The following is a 23126-nucleotide window of genomic DNA, read 5'->3' as shown; positions in this document are numbered from 1 at the left end:
CATTCCCACCACAATGTACGTGTTTCCTTTTCTCCACACGGTTGCCAACGTTTTTTATTTGTGTTTTTTTGACGATGGCCATTCTGACAGGTGTGAGGTGGTACCTCGTGGTGGTTCTGATTTGCATTTCTTTGATGATTAGCGATATTGAGCATCTTTTCATGTGGTTGTTGGCCATCTGTATGTCTTCTTTGGAAAAATGTTTATACAGTTCTTCTGCCCACTTTTTAATCGGGTTGTTTGTTTTTTTTGGATATTGAGTTGTATGTATGAGCTGTTTATATATTTTGGATATTAACCTTTTATTAGTCAGATCATTTGCAAGTAGTTTCTCTATAGCCTTTCTTAATTATGGGGCATACAACTAGGTATAAGTCCTTATGCCTACAGTTATACAAATGTGGAAATTAAGTTAACAAACTACATTTACAAATATATAAATTAAATGCAAACAAACTACAATATCAACAATATTGAAATAGCCTTATTTTAATGTGAGAGATGATATCATTTGCCGAAACAAAATCACCCTTCAGGACATGAATATGGTACCCATGATGGCTTTTGCCTTGGGGAGGTGTAGACCGCTGCATACTTTGTGATAACTCAGACCAAACACATTTCTTTTTCTGAACCACAGACAAACCTTCATTTATGAGGCATACGATGATGTCACTTTCCTTCACTAAAAGTAACATCATTCGTTGCCTGTCAGTCCAACTCTGTTCTTTACTTATTCGTCCCAAACAATTAAAGTAGAACTAGTCCCATAACACATAAACAACAGTATGATTGAAAATATCTCTGGTGGTCCTCAGATAAAAAGTGGTCATTGCATTTGTCAAAACCCCTAGGGGTAAGGGAGGGATGGATTAGGAGTTTGGGATTAGCAGATGCAAACTATTATACAGAGAGTAGATAAACAACAAGGTCTTACTGTACAGCACAGGGAACTATATTCAATATCCTATGATAAGCCATAATGGAAAAGGATATGAAAAAGAATGTATATATATAACTGAATCACTTTACTGTACAGCGGAAGTTAACACAACATTGTAAATCAACTATACTTCAATAAAATAAATTTAAAAAGTAAAATCCCTAGAATGTACAACACAAAAAATGAACCCTAGCAGTAAAGTATGGACTTTAATTAATAATAATGTATTGATATTGGCTCATCAACTGTAACAAACATGCTACACTGATGTAAGATATTAATCATAGGGAAATTGGAGGTGGAGGGGTTAGGGGGTATGCGGTATGTCTAAACTTTTCACTCAATTTCTCTGTAAACCTAAAGCAGCTCATAAACAGAAAGTTTACTAATGAGAAAAAAGTGGTCACGGTGGCATGTTTACATATTAATTCTCTTTCAATTGTTGTCCAAATAAAACAACAAAAATTTGCAGATCTTGTTTAGAACACTTAGACCTCCAAAAATATGTCTGTGCGTTCTAGGTTCCTCACCGTGGTTCAAGAAGTGCTGAAATCGGGGTTTAGGAATGGAATGGGGTATTCTGAAAAGTTGCTAGAGCCCTTTCTTCAAAGTGTTCCAGAAAATGCCTAGAAGGTCACCTTTCAAAGACATTCTTCTGGGGATAGTTGCTTTGGGAGAGAGGTCAGAACACATGATCTCTAATTCCAAGATTATATAATTCCAGTTTTTATGAAGATTCAACCTGGAATTAATTTGCTTTTAGCTCTGCTTTTCACAGACTTCAGTGACCCAATGCCAGAGCTATAATATGCTTGAACCTGCAGCTTTCTAAGTCTTTCTCCTAATTCCCACAACCCTGTCCAAATAGCAACAATTTCATTTAGGCCATCCAGTTGTCAATTTTTGGTCCTGGGAAAGAAAAACTAATAAACCCCACTTCATTCCAGCAAACCCAGATCACATTCCTTTCCGATGGCCTACCGCATTCCACTCCGAGCTAAGTACCATAGTTCTAGCTCTGCTTGACAACTTCGGGCAATTCATTTCCTAACTGTTCTCTTAGAGAAACCCTAGAAAACCTTTTTATTTCATGATTCCCTATGGAAAATATTTCCTTCCATGAATCTGAGGCTAGGATAGATCTGTAAATGACTCCTGTAATTCTAAACTTAAAAAAAAAATCCACTTTTTATACTTTATTGAATTCACATGTGTACGTCTTTGTTTAGTTTTAGCAAACGGTATTGGCATATTAGAAGTTGTAACATCATGGGCACTGAGTAAGTAAAAACCCTTCTGCAAAGTGTTCATTGGGTCTGAATATTTAATTTCACTTGGGGTAGAATAGTTTTCCATTTGAAAGTAAGGAAGCTGGATCCTAGTCATAAAAGTGGGTGTCTAAGGGAGGAGTAGACACCCAGGTTTTCTGGTTCCCATCTGTCTCTCTCTCCCCTGCCCCATTACATCAGACTTCTCACACTTCTGATTTGGGACTGCCAGAGGATGGCTGGCTGAGAGGCATGGCTTTTCATCGCCACCTACCGTCTACTCCAAGAACTGCATTAATATTTCAGACATCCCAGTCCCAAATCCATGAGTGGAGACAACTCTCCCAACCGCAGAAAGAAGAAACCTATTGGAATAGAAGGAAAGAATAAAATGCAAGAGCAAGTGAACAAAGATTCTGCGGAATAAGCCTGAAAAATGAGGCACCAAGGAAAACCTGTCTCTATCTCTATTTCGATATTTCCAAAAGGGAACCCTTATTTATAAAAGGTTACAATCAAACTCGAATAGGTTGGAATAAGGTGATGTTTCCAGTGCAATAAGATCTAGTAATTATTCTCAAATCGAATTAAAAGCAGTTATTTGATAACATATTTACTGAGCAATGTAAACACCCGTTTTTATCATTGCTATCCCTGTGTGTTCCTTGTCCGAAAGCTACTACAAGGTTAGCATCAAGATATTTTTGAACACAGTAACAATCTAAAAAAAGACAAAACATGCCTCCCTGATGTGTTGAGAGTCTTCTTTTTTCACTTCAGTGGTAATTTTTTTTTCATACTTTCACCAGTTTCAGGAAAGGGTGGGTTAGAGTCAGGGGCTTCCTGAAACTTTTCAGAACAAGAATTCTAATTCAGTGTGTTTAGAGGGGCCCCCTGAGAATCGTGTTTTGGAACATACCAACCCCATGTGGTATTATCTTTGCCAATTTTGCAGTTTCGTGTGAGATTTATTTTTAATCTTTAACAAAGCATGCCCGTGTTTATCTTAAGTTAGGAAAAAGTGTAATCGTTTAAAACAAAACTTTTAAAAATAATTAAATATACAATGAACGCTGAAACATAAAAGTCAGACAGAATGTTACCTTAACAAGAAAGAGCTTCCTAAAGATCAAAGGATTGTTGTTTGTTCTATTTGCTAAAGACAAGTAACAAGTACTTTCACTTTAAGGGATTTGGTGGCTACTTGAAGGAGGCTAGGAGAAGTCTCCATTGCCCGACCCCAACAAGATAAACACTTCCCAGCCCTCACATTCACAGAGCTGGAAAATTTACTTATTGACGCTAAAAATATATACTTCGTGTTTAGAATGGAATGCTGAGATTTGATTGAAGGCAGTACATGAATCAAGTCAATGGCATTTTGGGGGCACGTCTTTCAATCTTATTTAAAATTATGGGGGAGAGAATACTTTGGGCTTTCCTTTATTTTGTGTAAGGGCAATATGTAATCAGTGCAGCACTGAGTAGGAATTAATTGAATGGGCTTCTGTATCCATCATGGAATGCAGCTACTTCCAAGTTCAATGCATCTCTCATGTTGTGCTGATTTGATGCTACCTTTAATAAAGAAGGGAAGAAATGGGCTTTTAGAGCATGAAAGCCCCTTTTCCCTAAGTACCTACAGATCTGGGTTTTCTTTAAGTCACTAATACTAGTTAAGTCACTTATGGACTGACATGTCAGTATAGGATAAGATGGAAATACACTCTCAGTTCAATTGGTGGTGGCCGGTAAGAGATGAGTTTGTATATCGGTGGACCCTACTTTTATGAGGCCATTGTAATCAGCTGAAGCAACTTTAGATGGTGCAGTATCAGGCTGTTTCCAATCTGCAGCTATCAGGTGAGTCCTACCAAATGCTGCAAAAACACTACTCAGAGAGAAACGACAGTTCTTTTCATTTATCTCCTATGTGTCCTCTCCAAAGAGCTTCAAAATATGCTTGCTATTTTTTATGAAAGCTTTCAACTAATATTTATTTTGCATGTGGCTAGATTGTGATTTCTGTTTTTTTATGGCATTGTGGCTGAATTTTCTACCCAGGAAGTATAGCAAAATGCTAAGAGCTTGAGCTCTAGAGCTTGACAAACTGATTCTGTCACTGGCTTACGAGATCTGGGCAATGAAGTTTTCTAAGCCGTAATTTGCTCATTTGCAAAATGGCAAATGTTAATAGGAATGAACTTGCAAGGTTTGAACATAGGTCGGGGGCTCAGCACAGGGCCTGGCATTCTGTGGTAACTGTTGTTATAATACTGTTGTTATAATCACCTGTAAGTGATTTAGGGTCGTGTCCAAGACCCTAAATCGCTTACAAGAAGCCTAAAAGACGTTAGGCAGTAGTTGAGGGAAATCCCATACCACCTCTCTTTTCACCTTGGTTCCTTTCTGCTATAGTCTCACGGAACGATCTGGAAGTTCTTAGTAGAGTGCTCCTCAGGGGGCAGTCCACAGCCTCATGCTGCAAGGGGTGAAAGAAGGAAGAAGGTCCTGCAGCAAAGAGAGTGACCCCGACAAATGCAGACATGACAGAACATTCATACTGAAGAGGGTTTTGCTAGTCCAATCATTCTTCAGAACCCTACCTGGGACTGAATTTAACTGCAGTGTGATAAATATCCCATGACTCTGGGAAATCTTACAGAAAACAAACAAATAAAAAAACCCTCTCATGGTTGGCAGAGCAGTAATGCAAATATTCCGAACACCAGATACTCCCCAAATCATGGTTTAGGAATGCAATGAATCAGCAGATTACTTTGTTTTGCTTAGTTTACTTTAATGGGCGGCATTATGGCAGAATGGTGAAGTCAGGAAGCTCGGTTGTTATTGTTGTTTTAAAAATTATTTCATGGTATTGTTATTAGTAATTGTTTGTGATTGCTGATTGACAGTTTGTAATTACAAACCCATCAGAACAGGTGGAAAGGTAGTTCATATCTATGAGAGATAATAAGTTTTAAAAGTATTGAAGACAGGGCAGGGGACTAGTTATTTTAAAAGGGAGGAAATAGGATAAATTATTTGGGGTAGACTAATTCTGTTAGATCAGGGTTCCAAGAGAGTTGTTTTTGGTTTGCAGAAAGACTTGAGCTTGGATCCTATCTATTAAATATGTTTCATACATAGGTTTCTACTTAGTTTCCAATTGACTGAATAAGTGATTTTTAAAAACCCTTCCTTTCATCCACAGCATGATTAACATTAATATTTGGACTAAGTCTACAATGCTTTTCCTAAAGTTGATTTCATAGTTCCTTTGCAATTCTGGATTCGGAAAAGCTTTGGCCTGAGTATGGCTGACTCAGTGAAGGTAGACTGTGCTATGAGATGGCCCTGCCATATCTTTATTGGAAAGTTTTTTATAGTCACATCCTGATCTGCAAATTATTGGTGAGTAGACACTTGTAGCCCCTTGTAGCCCCAATTCCATAACTCTACCACAAAAATAGAATTTCAGACTCTGTCAATATGAACATTACCTAGATAAAACTATATCTAGGTCTTCCCTGACAAGTTTTATGATTCAGTGCTTTGTTTCTATATACTAAAGTTAGAAACTCAGAGTGACTCACTTTTCTTTTTTGCATGCATCTAAGTGAACAAGGAAGTTAGACTGCTTCTGGTGTTGCCTTCTTTAAAAGAAAAAAAAAAAGACATGCTCCTTCTCAAGTATCCTTTTTAGGTCAGCAGTTTTGAAGTGCAGGACTTATTGGTATCCAAGCGGAAAGGGCTGATGCTCTGAGTTACTGCGACTCCCTCTGAGTGGAGTCCTTCCACGGCTGGAGAAAGGAAGACATTTGTTGTACTAATACTGAATCTGCTTCCTGTGTAAAATAACCTTTAACTCTGCGGAGATCCCCCATTTTAATGACCAGGACATAGTGGAAATAGAAGGAAATCCAAACACCCCACTGGCAGCCATTCTCTTCCCCAGCAGGTCAAGCTGCAACCCTCCTCAGGACAGAGATGGTTGCTTGGGGAGTGTTCGGCTGGGCTGCTGTTTCTCCTATTTTAAGATATGACCATTTTGATTGTTTAAAGATGTGTATGACACTCTGACCCATTAAGAAGCCTGGGCTCTGTCGATCAGGGATCATGAGGTGGGTGGGCCTGGAGAATCGGGGAGGGAATCTTGTCAACTATAGGACCAGCTCTCAAACCCCAAGCCAGACTGCAGCTTCATATCTTCATTACAGAAACATGACTGAGTCTACGGTGACTGCCATGACCATCGGAACTTCTCTTTCTGTGTAGAACCTCAAGTGGGATTCCTTACACTGAATGAGGTAAAAACCCAGCAGTGTTCAAAGTAGAGAAACAAGCTTTTCAAGTATATTTGAATTTTTGTAGTAAAGTAGCCCAGCTCTTTAGATTCTGGGAGAGTATGTCTGCGTGATGGGGAAAGGAGGTTAATAAATGCTTTCAGAGCTTCCCTGGAGCGCGGGCACTAGGTGTCCTACTGCAGTACACAATCACGTTCTGTCTCAGGAAACCACACCTGAATAATGCAGTCGGTATTCCCAGAATGCAGTTAGCAGTGGATGAACAGGAGAACTTTCCACAGGTCAATCAATGGCATCTCTGCTTCCAGCTCACTTGCAGGTTGCTCCTTCTCAAAAGACATGTCTACTTTCTAAAAGACAGCTGAGCTGATTGGGAGAGAGAAGAAGAGTAAAGGGGTAAATGGTCTATCTCTCATTCTCTATCTCACTCTCTCCTTCCTCCTCATCCCCACTTATACCTGCAACTCCCTCAAGCCAGATCTTCTGATTAATCTGGATTTTCATCTGTTTTGCCTCCTCCTCCCTAAGAATGAATGATTTGTCTCAATGAGTACAGACCAAACCTAATGACACAGGAGTCATGTATTTCACATGTCTTAGACTGCATTTCTGGTTCCTAAAACTCCAGCTAAGTCTGACAAACTATGGTGTAGTAGAAGAAACACTGACTGGTACTTTAGCAGGTATTTGATATTAGTTTGTCTTTTTTAAAAAGTTGATCTGTAGGTCACCTATAGGTTTTTCATGAAAAATTCTTAAATATAATCAAATTTATCAATATTTTCAGAAATTTTCCAAGACAAAACACAGATTTCTCCACGTACATGATACAAAATGATCAGTAGTCTTTTGAAAAATGTTACTGAGCACTTACTCTGTTACAATGTTTGTTGCACTTCACAGGAGAAATAAAGGATCATGTTTTAAGATTAATTTTGAATGTAACAGAATACCTGACTAAAGAGTACACATTAAGTAAAAAGGCAATTATTTTCCTACTATAGCATGAAGCCTAGAGGTAGGCAATTCAGTGCTCAGTGAGGTTATCAAGGACATGGATTCTTTCTCTTCAATTTCTCCATTCTTGTGTTTGTAACCTCATGATTTGAAGATGATTCTCACAGCTCCAGATCTCATAACTGTGTTCAAAGGAGGTGGTGGCAGTGGGGGGAAGGATAGGCAAGGGTAAATGTGACTTTTTTTGAGTGTCTCCCCTGTTTTAGCATAGAAATATGCCTAACAAATTTCAGGCAGGATATATAAAAAGGCATTCACACCAAGACACATTGTGGTCAAATGCAGACAAAGGGAAAATCTTAAAAGCAGTTAGAGAGAGAAATACAGACTATTCACAGAGGAATAACAGACTTTGGGCATACTTATCAAAAGCAACATGGATTCCAGAAAGTAGTGGAATAATATCTTCAATGCAGAGTGAAAATAACTGACAACCTAAATTTCTATACCCAGCAAAACTACCTTTCAAGAATGAGAGCAGGGCTTCCCTGGTGGTGCAGTGGTTAAGAATCTGCCTGCCAGTGCAGGGGACACGGGTTCGAGCCCTGGTCCGGGAAGATCCCACATGCCGCGGAGCAACTAAGCCCGCGCGCCACAGCTACTGAGCCTGAACTCCAGAGCCCGTGAGCCACAACTACTGAAGCCCGCGCACCTAGAGCCTGTGCTCCGCAACAAGAGAAGACACTGCAATGAGAAGCCCACGCACTGCAACGAAGAGCAGCCCCCGCTCAACACTAGAGAAAGCCCGCGTACAGCAACCAAGACCCAATGCAGCCAAAAATAAACTAAAAAAAAAAAAAAGACCCAATGCAGGCATAAATAAATAAATAAATTTATTAAAAAAAAGAATGAGGGCAAAATAAAAACATTTATTTACAAAATGAGAGTTTACTATCACTCACCAGAGAAATTTCTATAGGATGTACGTCAGGATGAAGAAAACTCATCCCAGAAAGAAGGTCAGAGATCCAAAATAGCAAAGAAAATGATGAATACATGGGTAAATCTAAACAATCACTGGCTGTGTTAAATAACAATAATAATGTCTTAATTATGGGGTTAAGAAATAATATAGAATCAAAATGCTAGTAAAAAATGGCATATAAGTAGGAAGGAGATAATAGAAATAAGGCATTCAAACGTCTGTACTTTGCTCAAGAGGGTAAAACACTGACTAACTTAAGACATTAAATTACACATTTGATTAGTTATACACTTTACTAAATTACACATACACATATGTATATTAAAAAGTCTAGGACATCCCATAAAATATAAAAAAAACAAAGGTATAAGTGCTAAACAAATAAAGGGAAAAAACAGATTAAGAGAAAACAGATAAGAGAAAAATAAAACATGAAACTTAATCAAAAAAAAATTCAAGGAGATAAAAAAAGAATATAGAAAAAGTAGAACAGAATTCATAAAATATGGTAGAAATGGAATCCAAATATATTAAAATAAGAATAAGGGTAAGTGGACAAAATTTTTTATCAGATTGGATAAAAAGCAAAATCTTGCTACATGTTGTTTATGAGAGAGACATAAAACAAATAAGTTCATAAACGAGTTGAAAGTAAAAAGATAGAAAGACATTTAATAAATACTGACCAAAAGGAAACTTGTGTGAATATATTATCAGATAAGTAAAAAATACCTTAAGGTAAAAAGCGATACTAGAGATAGAGGTTCATTACCTATTGAGGAAGGTCCAATTCATTAGGGAGATGGAAACAATTCTACACTTGCATACTTCTAATAGCATAGCTTCAAAAAATATCTAACAAAAAATGACAAAACAAGAAAAAGAAACGGACAAATACACCATTACTGAGGTAGAATTTAACAAGTCTTTGTCACAAGTTGACAAGATAAAAATATCAGTAAGAATATGAATGATTTGACCATCACTATAAACAAACCAGGTCTAATGAACATATGCAGATGCCTGTACCCAGTAACTAGAGAATACACTTCTGTTCACAGGAACAATTATAAAAACTGACAATATACTAGCCCACAGAGAAAATCTCAACAAATGTCAAAGAATCACTATCTCATAGACCACAGTCTCTGACCATTACACAATTAATAACAAAAACAAAAAGACTTGGAAATTTAAAAGCTCAAATCTAAATTGTTCATGGGACAAAAGAGAAAGCAAAGGGAAATTAGAAAATACTTAGAACCAACAATAATGATTATATAGGAAAGCTTGTGAGATACAGCTCAAGTGGTAGATGGAGGAGGTGAATAGCTTTATAATACTTACATTAATAAAAAAGTTGAAATTACAAAAAGAACCCCCCAAATCTAAATAGAATTGAATAAAGGAAATAATTAAAAATAAGAGCAAAAATTAACAAAACAGAAAACACATTCAATAGAAAGGATCAACAAAGCAAAATGTTGGCTCATTGAAAAAATTTTAATAAAACTGACAAACCTTTAGCAAATTAATGAAGAAAGAGAAAAAGCAGGTAAAATTTTAAGAATGGAAAAGGAAGTCAAAAATATAACAGAAATTACACAGATAAAACATTACAAGCAATTTAGCAATAAATCTTAAAACTTAAATAAAATGGAGAAATTCCTGGCAACATAAACTTACAAAACTGACTTAAGAAGAAATTGTAAATCTGAAATTTAAAATATAAGGGCTGATACTTAGCTTATATGCAACTGTATGATCATACAGTTTGCTCAGGGCCAGGGTCATTTCTGATTGATTAGTGCAACCATCCTAATTGGTTAAGTAATTTGATTACCACCTAGCTTATAATCATTCATAAAATTTTATCAATAGTTAAAATTTTTCACACAGAGGAAATTTTTCCCACACCAGGGCCAGGCAGTTTTATAGGCAGACTTACCAAGATTCGAGGAATGGATAATTCCAATCTTAAACTCCTTCAGAGAATATAAAAGGAGGAACATCTCCTAACCAATTTTATGAGTCTAGTATAACTTTATACAAAAACCAGACAAGAAAAAAGTTACAGTCCAACTTCATTCTTGATCATGGATGCAAAAATCTTAAACAAAGCATTAGCAACTATATATGTAAGAAAATAATGATCAGTTGGGTTTATTCCGAGGATGGAAAATTGTTGCACCATTAGAGAATTTATTAATGTAATTTACCATACTAACAGATTAAAAGAGGAGAACAACAAGGTCATTTCAAAAGAGATTAAAAAAGCATTCAAAAAAATTTTACAAGGCATTTATAATAGAAACAAATGGAAAACTCATAGCCAAAAAGGAATAGAACATCCTTAGCCTACCTAACAAAGGATATCTGCAAAAACATCTCCAGCAAATATAATACTCCACAGTAAAAACGTTAAAAGCATTTCCTTTAAAAATAAGGACTAAGACAAGGAGATAAGCTATTACCATTCCTGACAACTCTGTGCTGGAGTTCTAGTCATTGCAGAGTATCAAGAAAAATAACAAAGGGGTATAAGGATTGGAGAGGAAGAAACCAAATTATCAATATTTACAAGTTAAATGATTGCCTATGTAGAAAACTCAAAGAATCTTATTTCTTATAAGAAATAAGAAAATTTATCAAGGTTGCTAGATATAGGGTCAAAGGCAAAAGTTAATTGCATTTCTTTGCATTTCTATATACCAGCAAAATAGCTGTAAATTTTAACTTTAAAAGGATACCATTTACAATAGCACAACAAATAAGATATCTAGGAATAAACCTAGCACAAATATTTAGGAAACTTCATGTTGAATGCTATAAAAACTTATGGAAATATATGTAAAAACACCTAATGAAGAATATACTGTATGAATGGAGAAGTTCCATCTTTTCCATTAAAGTTGTCAATCTTCCCCAAACTCTAAAGATTCAATAAAAATCCAAATAACCTCTTTAACTAACTCAACTTTAAATGAAAGAGCAAAGTGCCAAAGATAGACAAGTTACTTCTAAAGAAGGAAGTAGAAAGGTTCAATATTAAGAAATCTGTCAACATAATTCATTGTACCAACAAATTAATGGAGAAAATGTTTATATAAATAGATGATTAAAAGCCATCTGAAAAAGGTGAGCAGTCATTTCAAATATAAACTCTACCTAAAATCTTATTAGAAGATGTACTACTAGCATAGGCTTGCTTATCTTACAAATAGCCCCAGACCTCAGTGGTTTCACATAATAAATTATTTCTCATCACATCATAATCCAATGTGGGTCAGCAATGCAGCTCTCCTACAGACAGTTATTCAGAGACCCAGGATATTTCCATCAGTAGTTCTGCCATCTTAGAGGACCTCAGGGTTCTCCACGAAGTCCTTTGCATCTGAATGGCAGAGAAGGGAAGACAGAGTGGAGAACCACATGGCAGGCTGAGGTAGGACTGGAAGTGTGGTAAATCTTTTCCACCCACATTCTTTTGACCAAAATTCAGTTAGACGGACCTGAATCTTAATACCTGCTATCACCATTATTTACTCAACATCGTTTTGGAGGTTGTAACAAGGGCAGTAAGAAAAGGAAATAACATAAACTTGAAAAAGAGATTAAATTATCTTTTGCTGATAACCTATTTAGAGACTGCAAGATAATGCTTTTAAAAAGAGCATACTACATTAGAATGGGTATCATCAGAAAATCTACAAACAACAAATGCTGGAGAGGGTGTGGAGAAAAGGGAGCCTTCTTGCACTGTTGGTGGGAATGTAAATTGATACAGCCACTATGGTGAACAGTATGGAGGTTCCTTAGGAAACTAAAAATAGAATTACCATATGACCCAGCAATTCCACTACTGGGCATATACCCAGAGAAAACCATAATTCAAAAAGACACATGCACCCCAATGTTCATTGCAGCACTATTTACAGTAGCCAGGCCATGGAAACAACCTAAATGCCCATCGACAGATGAATGGATAAAGAAGATGTGGTACATATATACAATGGAATATTACTCAGCCATAAAAAGGAACGAAATTAGGTCATTTGCAGAGACGTGGATGGACCTAGAGACTGCCATACAGAGTGAAGTAAGTCAGAAAGAGAAAAACAAATATCATATATTAACACATATATGGGGAATCTAGAAAAATTGTACAGATGAACCAGTTTGCAAGGTAGAAATAAAGACACAGATATAGAGAACAAACGTATGGACACCGAGGGGGGAAAGCGGCGGGTAGGGTTGGTGGGGTGGGATGAATTGGGAAACTGGGATTGACATGTATACACTAATATGTATAAAATAGTTAACTAATAAGAACCTGCTGTATAAAAAAATAAATTAAAAAAAAATTTTTAAAAGAGCATACTACAAAAAATTTTTAAAAAAGAAAAAAATAAAGGGACTTCCCTGGTGGTCCAGTGGTTAAGACTCCTCCCCACCTCCAATGCAGGGGTCGTGGGTTCGATTTCTGATTGGGGAACTAAGATCTCACATGCCACGGGGCACGGCCAAACAAACAAAGAAAAAAGCATACTAGAATTAATAAGATAATTGAGTAATGTGGCTGGACACAAGATAAATAAAACAGAGAGAGACACATACATATACAAATTAGTACCTGCACGCATATAAATATAGTACAAAGAGTACAGAAGCTCTCTTAATTCACTTCTCTTTAAATGACCCTTGGGACTTATGAGGCTCTCAATTTCATCTGTAAAACCTACAGATTATTAGCTACAGCAAGATAAATGTTCTCACCTTGTGAAATAACCATTTATCCCACTTTCACCAGTTGACTGCACACTTACTAATATCCAGTTGTGCTTGCTCCTAAACATTTTTACGACAGTTGTACTATTATTATAAATAAGTAATTTAAAGAAATATTACTGAATCCAATAAACAATAATGTGAAAAGAATGAATTGTTTTTATGAAAACTAAGTTGTCTGCTTTAGAAAGATTAAACAAAGTTACAAAAAATGCTGTTGGTTTGGGTGTGACAATTATAAAAGATTAAGGGGAAGTTGTAAGATTCTGTATTTCTATTTTCCTACAAGTATTTTAAAGTTCTTGATCCATGGTAGAGAAATCCAAACTGGAAACTGTATAGGATGCCCTATGAATATGGTTTATGCCTGGACCGATCCTTAAAGAACTCTGTCTTACATAACAATATGGATCAATGAATACACACACACACACACACACGTTTTTTTGTTAAAATATGTAAAATAGGTATGTTGTATTAGTCAGGATAGGATAGGCTATGTTGAAGTAAAACAAACAAACAAACCAAAAAACAAATAAAATCCCTTAAATCTCAGAACTTAAAATCATAAGCTCTTCACCTGGGTGGCATGCAAGGCATCTGTCTTCTATACGATGGCCCAGCATTCTAGCTGCATTGGTCTTTTGGTACTTCCGCAACAACACATACTTCCACAACCAACATGGCAGGGAAGATAATGTGGGGAATCAGTCTCCAGCTCCTCAGTGCTTCCAGGCAAAGTGAAACACATCAGTTCCACTCATATTTTCACTGGCCAGGATCAGTCAGATGGCTGTGTATAATTTTAAGAGACAAGGAAGTATAATCTTACCAACTGGGAAGGAGACAGGGACTGGATATTGTTGAACAGTGATATCTATCACCTAAGTATCACTTTCTAGGATTTCTCAATCTTGCCAATGTAAAAACCAAACACTGTGATACATTGTATTACTGATCAGAACATTTGCTGCCCTTCACGTTGGAGTATTACTCATCTCCATCCCACTGACGTCAGGCTTGGTATTGTGACTTGAAGGGCCCTTCCCTGTGGGAGGATTATGCATCCTTGACACTTCAGTGTCAGATACGGGCTTGTGCTTTGCTTTGGCTTAAAAAATGTAAGGGGGGGGAGGGGTGTGACATGGGGCACTTCTTTGTAGAAGCTTTATGAGCCAGAAGACGCTGTACCTTGATTCCTTTCTCTCTACCCCAAGGCTGCAATGTGCCTGACAGCAGTTACTCCATTAGCCTGGGTCCCAGGGTGAAGATGATGTGAAGGAGATGCTGCCAGCTTGTGGTGGACACGTAGCGTGAGCAGAAAATTATCTGTTGTTCTATGCTACCAAGAATTCAGTTTGCCACTGCAGCATAATTTACCCTAAGCTGAATAATAGACACACTATCCTTACTGCATCAGTAAGAATGCTTATAGGAATAGCCAGAGAGAAGTGAAAATGAAAAAAACATATATTCCATTTCTAATAGTGATAAAAGTACAGAATACTTAAGGCTAAATTTGACAAGACAGGTTTAAGACATATGATAAAATTTACAAAATATTATTGAAGGATACAAAACATGTTAATTTCCCCAAAATTACTGTATAAATCTAATGTAATTCTAATCATAATTCCGATGGTTTCTTTTTATTTGATAAAAGCATTTTAAAGTTCATATGGAATAATAAAATTGACCTACAATGTTACTGCCAGGATTAAATGAGCTGAAATATGTAAAGTGCTTAGGACAGTATTTGGCACAGATATGCCCAATGAATGTTACCTAATTTGGTTATTTGGAAAAATAATTAGATCATTAGAATGGAGAGTCTCAAAATGTATCTTAGTACAAGCAAGATTTTAACATAGCCTCTAAAGGAAAATAAAATCAGACTCCTACCTTAATCCATATTCAAAACTAAATTCCATATGAATTAAAAGCAAAATGTGAAAAACTATTTTAGAATAAAATTTGAGAATAACTTTATACACTAGGAGTCAGGGAAACATTTTCAACTGAAACAGTAAAGCAGAGAGTTGTAAAGGAAAAGAGACACTTATTCAAAATGTTTAGGTCAAAGATACCATAAACAAAAGAAAAATATTACAACAGATTGTGGGAAATATTTGTAATGCGTAAGACAAAGGTTAATATCTATAGTATATAACAAGCACCTACAAATTTATAGGAAGAAGAAAAACTCGGTAGAAAAATGAGCAAAGACTGTGTGAACAAGCATTTCCAGAAAAGCAAATCTAAATGATAAATAAACATGAAAAGTTGCCTAATCTTACTAGCAATCAGGAAGACACAAACTAAACTGACAATGAATGAGCCATCACTTCTAACCCATCAGATCAATTTTAACTGTTGGCAGAAATACGAATTTATACATTCTGAATCAGTTTTCTTTTAGAAAATGTCTCAAAACAATCCTTTAATAAATACAGTGGCAAAGGAATTACTTTGTATTCCAAGTAATCACACACAAACTACAGTATTTTGAAATTTCAGATTCTCAGGGAATATATTTTGAAAAGACTGATTCCTGTTGCTCTATGTATTTCCCATACTGTACGTCTCTCTCAGCTCCAAACAAAGAATTCTGCTACTACTTGTGGTCACTGGACAGTGTCTTTTGACTTCATTACCACTCTGAGCCAGGACCCCAAGGAAGCCCCAGTAACACACCCCTGAACGTCCAACCCATGCAAGTTCCGGCTGTCTGCACCTGATACCTCGCCTAGTTTCTCACAGACCCTGGCGCTAGGGTCAAGGCAATCTTGATATAGGAAATAAATTACACCCATGTTAATCGTGCCCTGAGGCTAAATCCACCCAGTCCCCATCAGACCTTTGAAACACCAGCCATCATTTACTGAGCTTACAGTACTCTGGAGATAGCATGGAGAGTGGAGGGGGGCAGGCAAGCTGAAAGGCTGTTACAATGTTCCTAAAGAAAGGTGAAAACTTCAAAAGGATCTATCAGCTCCCAAAAGATGGTGAATGGGGTTTGCAGACTAAAAAGCTTTGAAAAAGACAAGGAGAGGCACATGTGCAACAAGTGCAACAACGTGTTACAGATGCAGTGAAACAAGTGTGTATGTGTGAGGGGCACAGAGGGTCCCCTCTCCCAGGAAGGGGAGCGCAGAGCAAGTCAGGCAAGACGTCACAGAGGAAGTGATGCTGAGCTGAGACGGTGCAATGGAGCATTCCACGAAGAGGGGGAAACAGGCATAGAAGTGCAGGGGCATGAAAGCAGTGACATTTTCAGAGAATTCCAAGTCATTTAATCTGACTAGTGTAAAGGATTTAAGCATAAGGTTGAGAGTCAGATCACTGAAGGCCTGTTTGCCATTGGACAGAGTCTGGAATTAATCCTGAAGGGCAGGAACCAGGAGCAAGGGAAGGGGTTTAAGGAGGGAAGTCACAGATTTGAGTTTTAGGGGACAAAACATCTTTGGCAGCAGTAGAGAAGATGTTTTGGAATAAGGCAAGGAGTTCTTGTGGCTCAGGCGTCGGGTAATTACTTCCGTTAACTATGATACCCTATTTCTCAGGAGATTTCACTGAGATATTTTAGAAATAATACTTTCCTTTCTCGCTGATGTAAAGATACCTAAGTAGAATGATAAACAAGGTCTTTTTTTCCCATCTAAACTCCATTGTGTAAACTTAGTTGTACACTCTAATTTAATAAATGGAGTGAGGCTGAATAGCCTTTGGCATCAATCCCAGACACTAAAACAGTGAGAAAACAACAAAACATGGAACATAATATCTATCCATAAATCCAATTGTATGGTTAGGGTTATGGAGCATTTTAAGAGTTATGATTTCCCTGGCCAAGTACCAAAAAAACATACCTTCAAAAATTAGAACAGCCATTTGGCATCCAACCATGCTGACAGAATGAAAAATGTTGAGTAAATAGCCTACGTGTAATTCACCACTCTTGAAGAAGTAAAGGAAGGGTGTTTTCTAAGGCTTCAGAATGACATATTTTATTAAGTAATAACATGGTCATGAAAAAAGCCAAGAGAAAACTTCCCAGCTCACTTAGAAAATGGAGTCACTCTATTTTCTTCAGAATGATAAATAGATATATTCTGTCATATAAAAGAATGTCTCAGATCTGGTGCATTCACAGTGGTTATCTCTGCTCTCCATTCCCTTCTTTTTGCCTTTTGTTGTTTTCTAATTTTCTGCAGTGAGCATGCATTGCTTCTAGAAAGAAAAACAGTGAAATAAACCAGTCATACAATCAGAGTGACTTAGGCTGTCTTTTTCAGCTTTCTGATTCCAAATAAGATTAATGTAAATTGCTTTTGAGATAACCTTCTAGTGTGCTTTGAATATAGGCAAATTTTCTCTCAAGTCTTTGTCTTCAAGGAATAAATTTTTGAATTTTCAAAAATACAAAAACTCCCCTTCTCAATTATTCATGCCAGTGGAGGGAACACTGACACTAGTATTCGAAAACAGCATCCAAATAGAAAACATCAAGCATATGGGTATAATATATTAGGCTTTGTAAGGCACTGTACAATGTTTTTGGCAGATACGCCTTCTGAATTAAATTTTTTAGTTAATATTAAAATGATTCTATGCTCCTACATGTGGGCTGGCAAATGAAGGGTAAAAGAAACAGGTCTAGAATTTAAAATTCATTGCATATAATCTACAAGATGCATGCTTCACAGGCAAATGAATAAAGACTATGCTGAAAATATAAACTGCTTCCTAAAAACACAAACCTGAAACAGGGCTATGAAAGCATGGAAAAATGGAACGCTAACCTCAGCTGTGTCTGATGCAATGCAGATGTAAAACAGTAAAACAAAACTCCTGGATTCAAAAGAGTCAACTTTAGTAAGTACTATCAAAACCCAGCTTTTCATAATCAGAGGACACTCTTTTAAAAGCAGCTCCAACTGAAATCAGAGTCAGCAAAGTACTTCAGAAGGAATATGAAACATCTCTTAGGGTTAAAGAGAAGCGTCTGTCAAATAAACTTGATGTAATGGATTCCTCCATCTCTTAACACTTATAAAGGGACTCGCAAAGAAAAATGTGTAAATAGGATTTATCTTAAATTAAGCACATTGAACCTTTCCCAACACTGTAAGAATTTAGATAGTTTAAAGAGGATCTGGATGTACTCTTTATAATCTGTAGATTCTTTTCAGGTCCTCTGAAACACAGTAACTTTCTTCCTAGTTGAGATGTGTACGCCCTTGCCAAACTTTGTAGGGGAGCAATTCCTGAAATTTACACTTAATACAACATTCTAAGTTTTAGGTACTTTGAAGAGAGTATGTCTTACAAGCTTCCCACACCAACTGAATTACTTTCCCTCCCGTATCTCTCATTCTTCCACCCTGAACGCCGAGGGAAAACCATCACTACCTACCCTTGCCGCCAGCCCCTCTCCAAATCCCCCCATTCTGATTTCAAAGCTCTACAGAATCCATCTGGCTGAGAAGAAGTGCCACAGAGGCTGGGAGGGAGAGAGGCCAAGTGGGCCAGAATTGGTAGCTGGCGGGGGAGAGGAAGGCTGGGCACATCACACACACACACACACACTCCTGATGTTCGAGGATGTCAGAATTGTAGACTTTGTGGTGGGATGCCAGTTTTTGTTGAGTCTAGCCCCAGGGGAAAGGGCATAACTGTAACCAGACAAGGATTTAGGGCCTTGGCGTACAGTCCTGAGCTTTCAGGTTGGGCTCCAGGCCCAGGAGGGTGCTTCTGGAAACTTCTCCAAATAAGTTATCTTGGATCGCCCATATCTACCTCCAGCCTATTTCCCAACCATATTAGTCAGTCTTACCTATTAGGCACAAGTATCCATTCATCCATTTTCCCCCCACTTTTCATTTAATAAACATTTACTGGGTGCTTTCTATGTGCAAGGTGCAGATACAATAATGTGTAAGACATCGCCCCTGGCTGTAGGAGCTTGTGGGAGAGAAACAGATAGATGTGGCCACAGATCAACACAACTGAGTGCTAGAGGTTATGGTAAAGGGCGTAGAGGTTGCACGGGGGCAAAAAGGAGAGAATTAACTTCTCTGCCCCACGTACTCCGCTGCTACTGTCACCTGCTCAGGCCCCGAACCCCCTGAAATCACTCGTCTTCCCTTCACAAACCCCTGCCACTGTGTCCCTTGGAACATGCAACCAAACTTCCCGGTATTTTTTTTTTTTTTTTTGCCGTACGCGGGCCTCTCACTGTTGCGGCCTCTCCCGTTGCGGAGCACAGGCTCCGGACGCGCAGGCTCAGCGGCCATGGCTCACGGGCCCAGCCGCTCCGCGGCATGTGGAATCCTCCCGGACCGGGGCACGAACCCGTGTACCCTGCACCGGCAGGCGGACTCTCAACCACTGCGCCACCAGGGAAGCCCGCCGGTATTTTTTACTTTGCTACAAGATCTTTGCACATCTCAGCCCTGGCTAAAACTTAGGTTTCTCAAAAATGATGCCACTTTCCTCAAACGCTTGTCCGGTGGTATCTACTCTTTCTCCCACTTTCGCTGACTCACGGGGCAAGAAAATGTCGACGCGACCTCTCGCTGCCGACAGTTACTGCTGATTCTTAACTTCCTCACTCAACTACCTCTTCTCGAAGTGCATCATCTGCTCGACTCCACCCTTTCTCTTCTTTTGGAGGGAAGAGGATTCAACCAAAGTCATGGGGATCTTTCAACTCGGCACGCTCTTAAGTCTCCTAATAACCAGCTCAGCTCTTGTTTGGCTGTGCTCATTCACATGCTTCTCAACCATGTTTCATCACCGGCCTGCAGTCTAGATGGGAGTTTTTTTCTACATTCAACAACACACTTTCAACAAGTATTTCTGCCAGAGAGGCCTAAGAGTAAGTCAAGAAAGACAACAAAAAGTAAAGTAAAATGGGGTACTTGTTCTCATACAAGGCACATAACAAGGCTTATTATTTAAAATGTGGGTATAGTAGGACCTACATCATAGAGTAATTGAGGATTAACTGAAATGACATACGTAAAGAACTAAGAACAGGGCCTGACACCTAACAGATGTTAACTATTATTATTGTATCCTCCAAACTATATAACATACACAAAGCTTAAGCAATGATATCAAACCATTCTAGAATCAAATCTAATTCTTCAAATTACTTTAGCATACTCAACACTGTCTTGTATTAATTGATGCTATAACAATGTGTGAGCTGCTCAAAATGAGGTGATTTTCCTCCTTGCTTGCCTTCACATTGGTCACAAAGGCCCATTTTTAAGACTTCATGATTTTTTTAAGCTATTTTAAAACCACTTTCTAACCTCTCTTTTGAACTGCTTTCAACGCCTCAGCACTTTCTTCCCCTTTGGATTCTAAGACAGCAGTTTGCTTTTCCTTCTGCCTCTCTGACCATTTCTGTTTTGTCTCCGTGGCAGGCCGCCCTCCCTCTGGCTGCCCCTTGCAGTCTATGTTTCTCAGGGTCATCCCTCCTTTTCGCTGCTTCTCAAAGTCTTTCCAAGATGCTGTGCCACCTTCATTTATACCTTTACCGTCTCTGCCTTGAACTACTGCAATGCTCTAGGTGGTATTCTGGTGTCTGGTTTCTCCTGACTGCATATATCCCTCATGCTGCCACCACAATAATTTTTTTTTTTAATGTCAAGTGTTTATGACAAGGCCTCCATCATCCCCTGTTCCCTGTAAGAAAAAGCCCCAAACCTCAGCACACCATCCAAGGGCCCTTCCCGTCAGCTCCGACCAATCCCTCCAGTCTCATATCATCTTGGTCCACCTACTAACCCAGAACTCCAGCCCCATGGAAACAGTCTTCAAACGTGCCCTTCTGCAAATCCTCACCTTTCCACGTTTCCTCTTCCTCAAGTGCCGTCCTTCCCTGTTCCCAACCTGATCCAGCTCCTTTCTCTATTAAGCATTGACCACAGTGCATTTTAAATACCTGTTTATGCGTCTATTGCCCCAGGAAAACAAAAGCATCTCAAGTACAGGGAAATGGCTTTTTCTTCTCTTTAGCTCCAGAATCTAGTATCAAGCCAATGCACAACAAATATTTAATGACTGAACTGTGAGCAATCAACAAACATTAAAAAAAAAACTTTTTAAAAAAGATGCAGTTTTTGGGCTTCCCTGGTGGCACAGTGGTTGAGAATCTGCCTGCCAATGCAGGGGACATGGGTTCGAGCCCTGCCTGGGAAGATCCCACATGCCGCGGAGCAACCGGGCCCCTGAGCCACAACTACTGAGCCTGCGCGTCTGGAGCCTGTGCTCCGCAACAAGAGAGGCCGCGATAGTGAGAGGCCCGCGCACCGCGATGAAGAGTGGCCCCCACTTGCCACAACTAGAGAAAGCCCTCGCACAGAAACGAAGACCCAACACAGCCATAAATCAAAAAAAAAAAGTGAACTTAAAAAAAAAAAGTAAACTTAAAAAAAAAAGATGCAGTTTTAGAATGGATATATGTGTCTGTATAACTGAACCACTTTGCTGTACACCTGATACTAACACAACACTGTAAATCAACTATACCTCAAAATAAAATAAAAATTAAATTAAAAAAATAAATAGAGATGCAGTTTTAAAATTTCTCCTTAGATAGAACTGAGTGAAAGGAAAAGGATGCAAATGAAACACTCCATCTCAAATCTCAAGGTAAACATGGATATTCTGAAGAGCGAGAAGGAAACACATGAGGACAGCAGTGCACAATACTCAAAATGTGGATTATCGCAGAAGTTCAAGGTTGTGGAATCCATGACAGCAACCACTGTCATGCACTGCATAACACATACAACCTTATGACCTCCCTCCTTAACATCCTTCCATGTCTTTTTAAAGATAAAGCCTCATCCTTAATCTGGCACACAAAGGCCTCCACGATAAATCTGCCTCCATCTCCTAAGCCTCATCTCACACTCCTCTCTACCTTACTCACTGAAATTTAGCCACACAGGCCTTCTTTCCCACTTGAGCTTTTGCACAAGCAAACCTACCAGCAATGTCTTTCATATTCTCTCCTAATTCACTCTTATACCTTGACTGTCAGCCCAAGGATTCCTTAAATTAGCTCCACTACATGGTGACAACGCGTGAGTCCGTTTTACCACATCACATTTGGAAGGCAACAGAGTACAGCGTATGACTGTAACTATAATAGATAATGTGTCCTTGGGCATATCTATTTAAACTCTTTTATATCTTGCTTTCAGCGCCTGTAAAACTGAGGTAAGTGTAGAACTCACTTCATAAGATTATTCAAAGGGTTAAAGGAGACAGTTCACGTACAGCACTTGGAATTGTGTTACTACATAGTAAAAGCCCTCAAAGGTCACTGATGATCATACTTACTTAGTTGTCACCCTGCCCACCCCAAGAGTTCCTCTACTGCTGGAGCCCAGGAACGACACGAGCCTGTTCATTTCTGTATTCTTAGTCTCAGCCCAGGGTCCTGAACATAGCTGGCCTTCGATAAGTAATTTAAAAAAATAAAAGCAAACCGGCAAAAGCTTTGGCTTCCACGTTTGCCTCACTAGCTGGATGACTGCACGCGAATCACTCATTCCACCTGGGCCTCGTTTGCCCTTATGAAAAACGTAATCTCGACCTCAAAGAGATTTTGGATGAACAGGGCGATGCATCCAGCAAAGTACACTGCCCATCTCCCAACGCCGCACAAGCGGTCGGGGCTGATCACGAACAGAGTGGACACCCGCGTCCCCTCTCCCCCGCCCTCCTCCAGTCCACACCCTTACTGCGCCCTCGGTCCCCGATCCCTCGGGACTTCAGGCGTGGGAGCTCCGGCCCCGCGCGGCTCCCTCCAGGTGCCCCGCACCCTTCTTCCTTCCTCACCCGGACGGACGCAC

The 23126-nt window shown here is 38.7% G+C and overlaps 1 protein-coding gene and 1 long non-coding RNA gene across 4 annotated transcripts in view; one reads left to right on the top strand and one right to left on the bottom strand.

Moving 5' to 3' along the window:
- POMP (proteasome maturation protein) overlaps nt 1–23126 on the top strand; it is a 47937-nt gene that overhangs the window by 11916 nt on the left and 12895 nt on the right. The window lies entirely within an intron of this gene.
- Nucleotides 2346–23108, bottom strand: LOC307065018. 2 transcript variants are annotated; one of them, XR_013811317.1, is made up of 5 exons: nt 23010–23108; nt 6734–6884; nt 5808–6014; nt 4609–4722; nt 2346–2576 (listed from the first exon to the last, which is right to left on the bottom strand). It is a non-coding gene; the product is annotated as an uncharacterized lncRNA (long non-coding RNA). The 2 variants fall into 2 exon arrangements; XR_013811318.1 differs by having other exon boundaries at nt 4609–4693.

Source organism: Hyperoodon ampullatus, assembly GCF_949752795.1.
Source record: "Hyperoodon ampullatus genome assembly, chromosome: 16".
Classification (NCBI taxonomy): Eukaryota; Metazoa; Chordata; class Mammalia; order Artiodactyla; family Ziphiidae; genus Hyperoodon; species Hyperoodon ampullatus.
The sequence above is the reverse complement of the archived record's forward strand: the minus strand, read 5'-3'. Positions and strand labels throughout refer to the sequence as shown.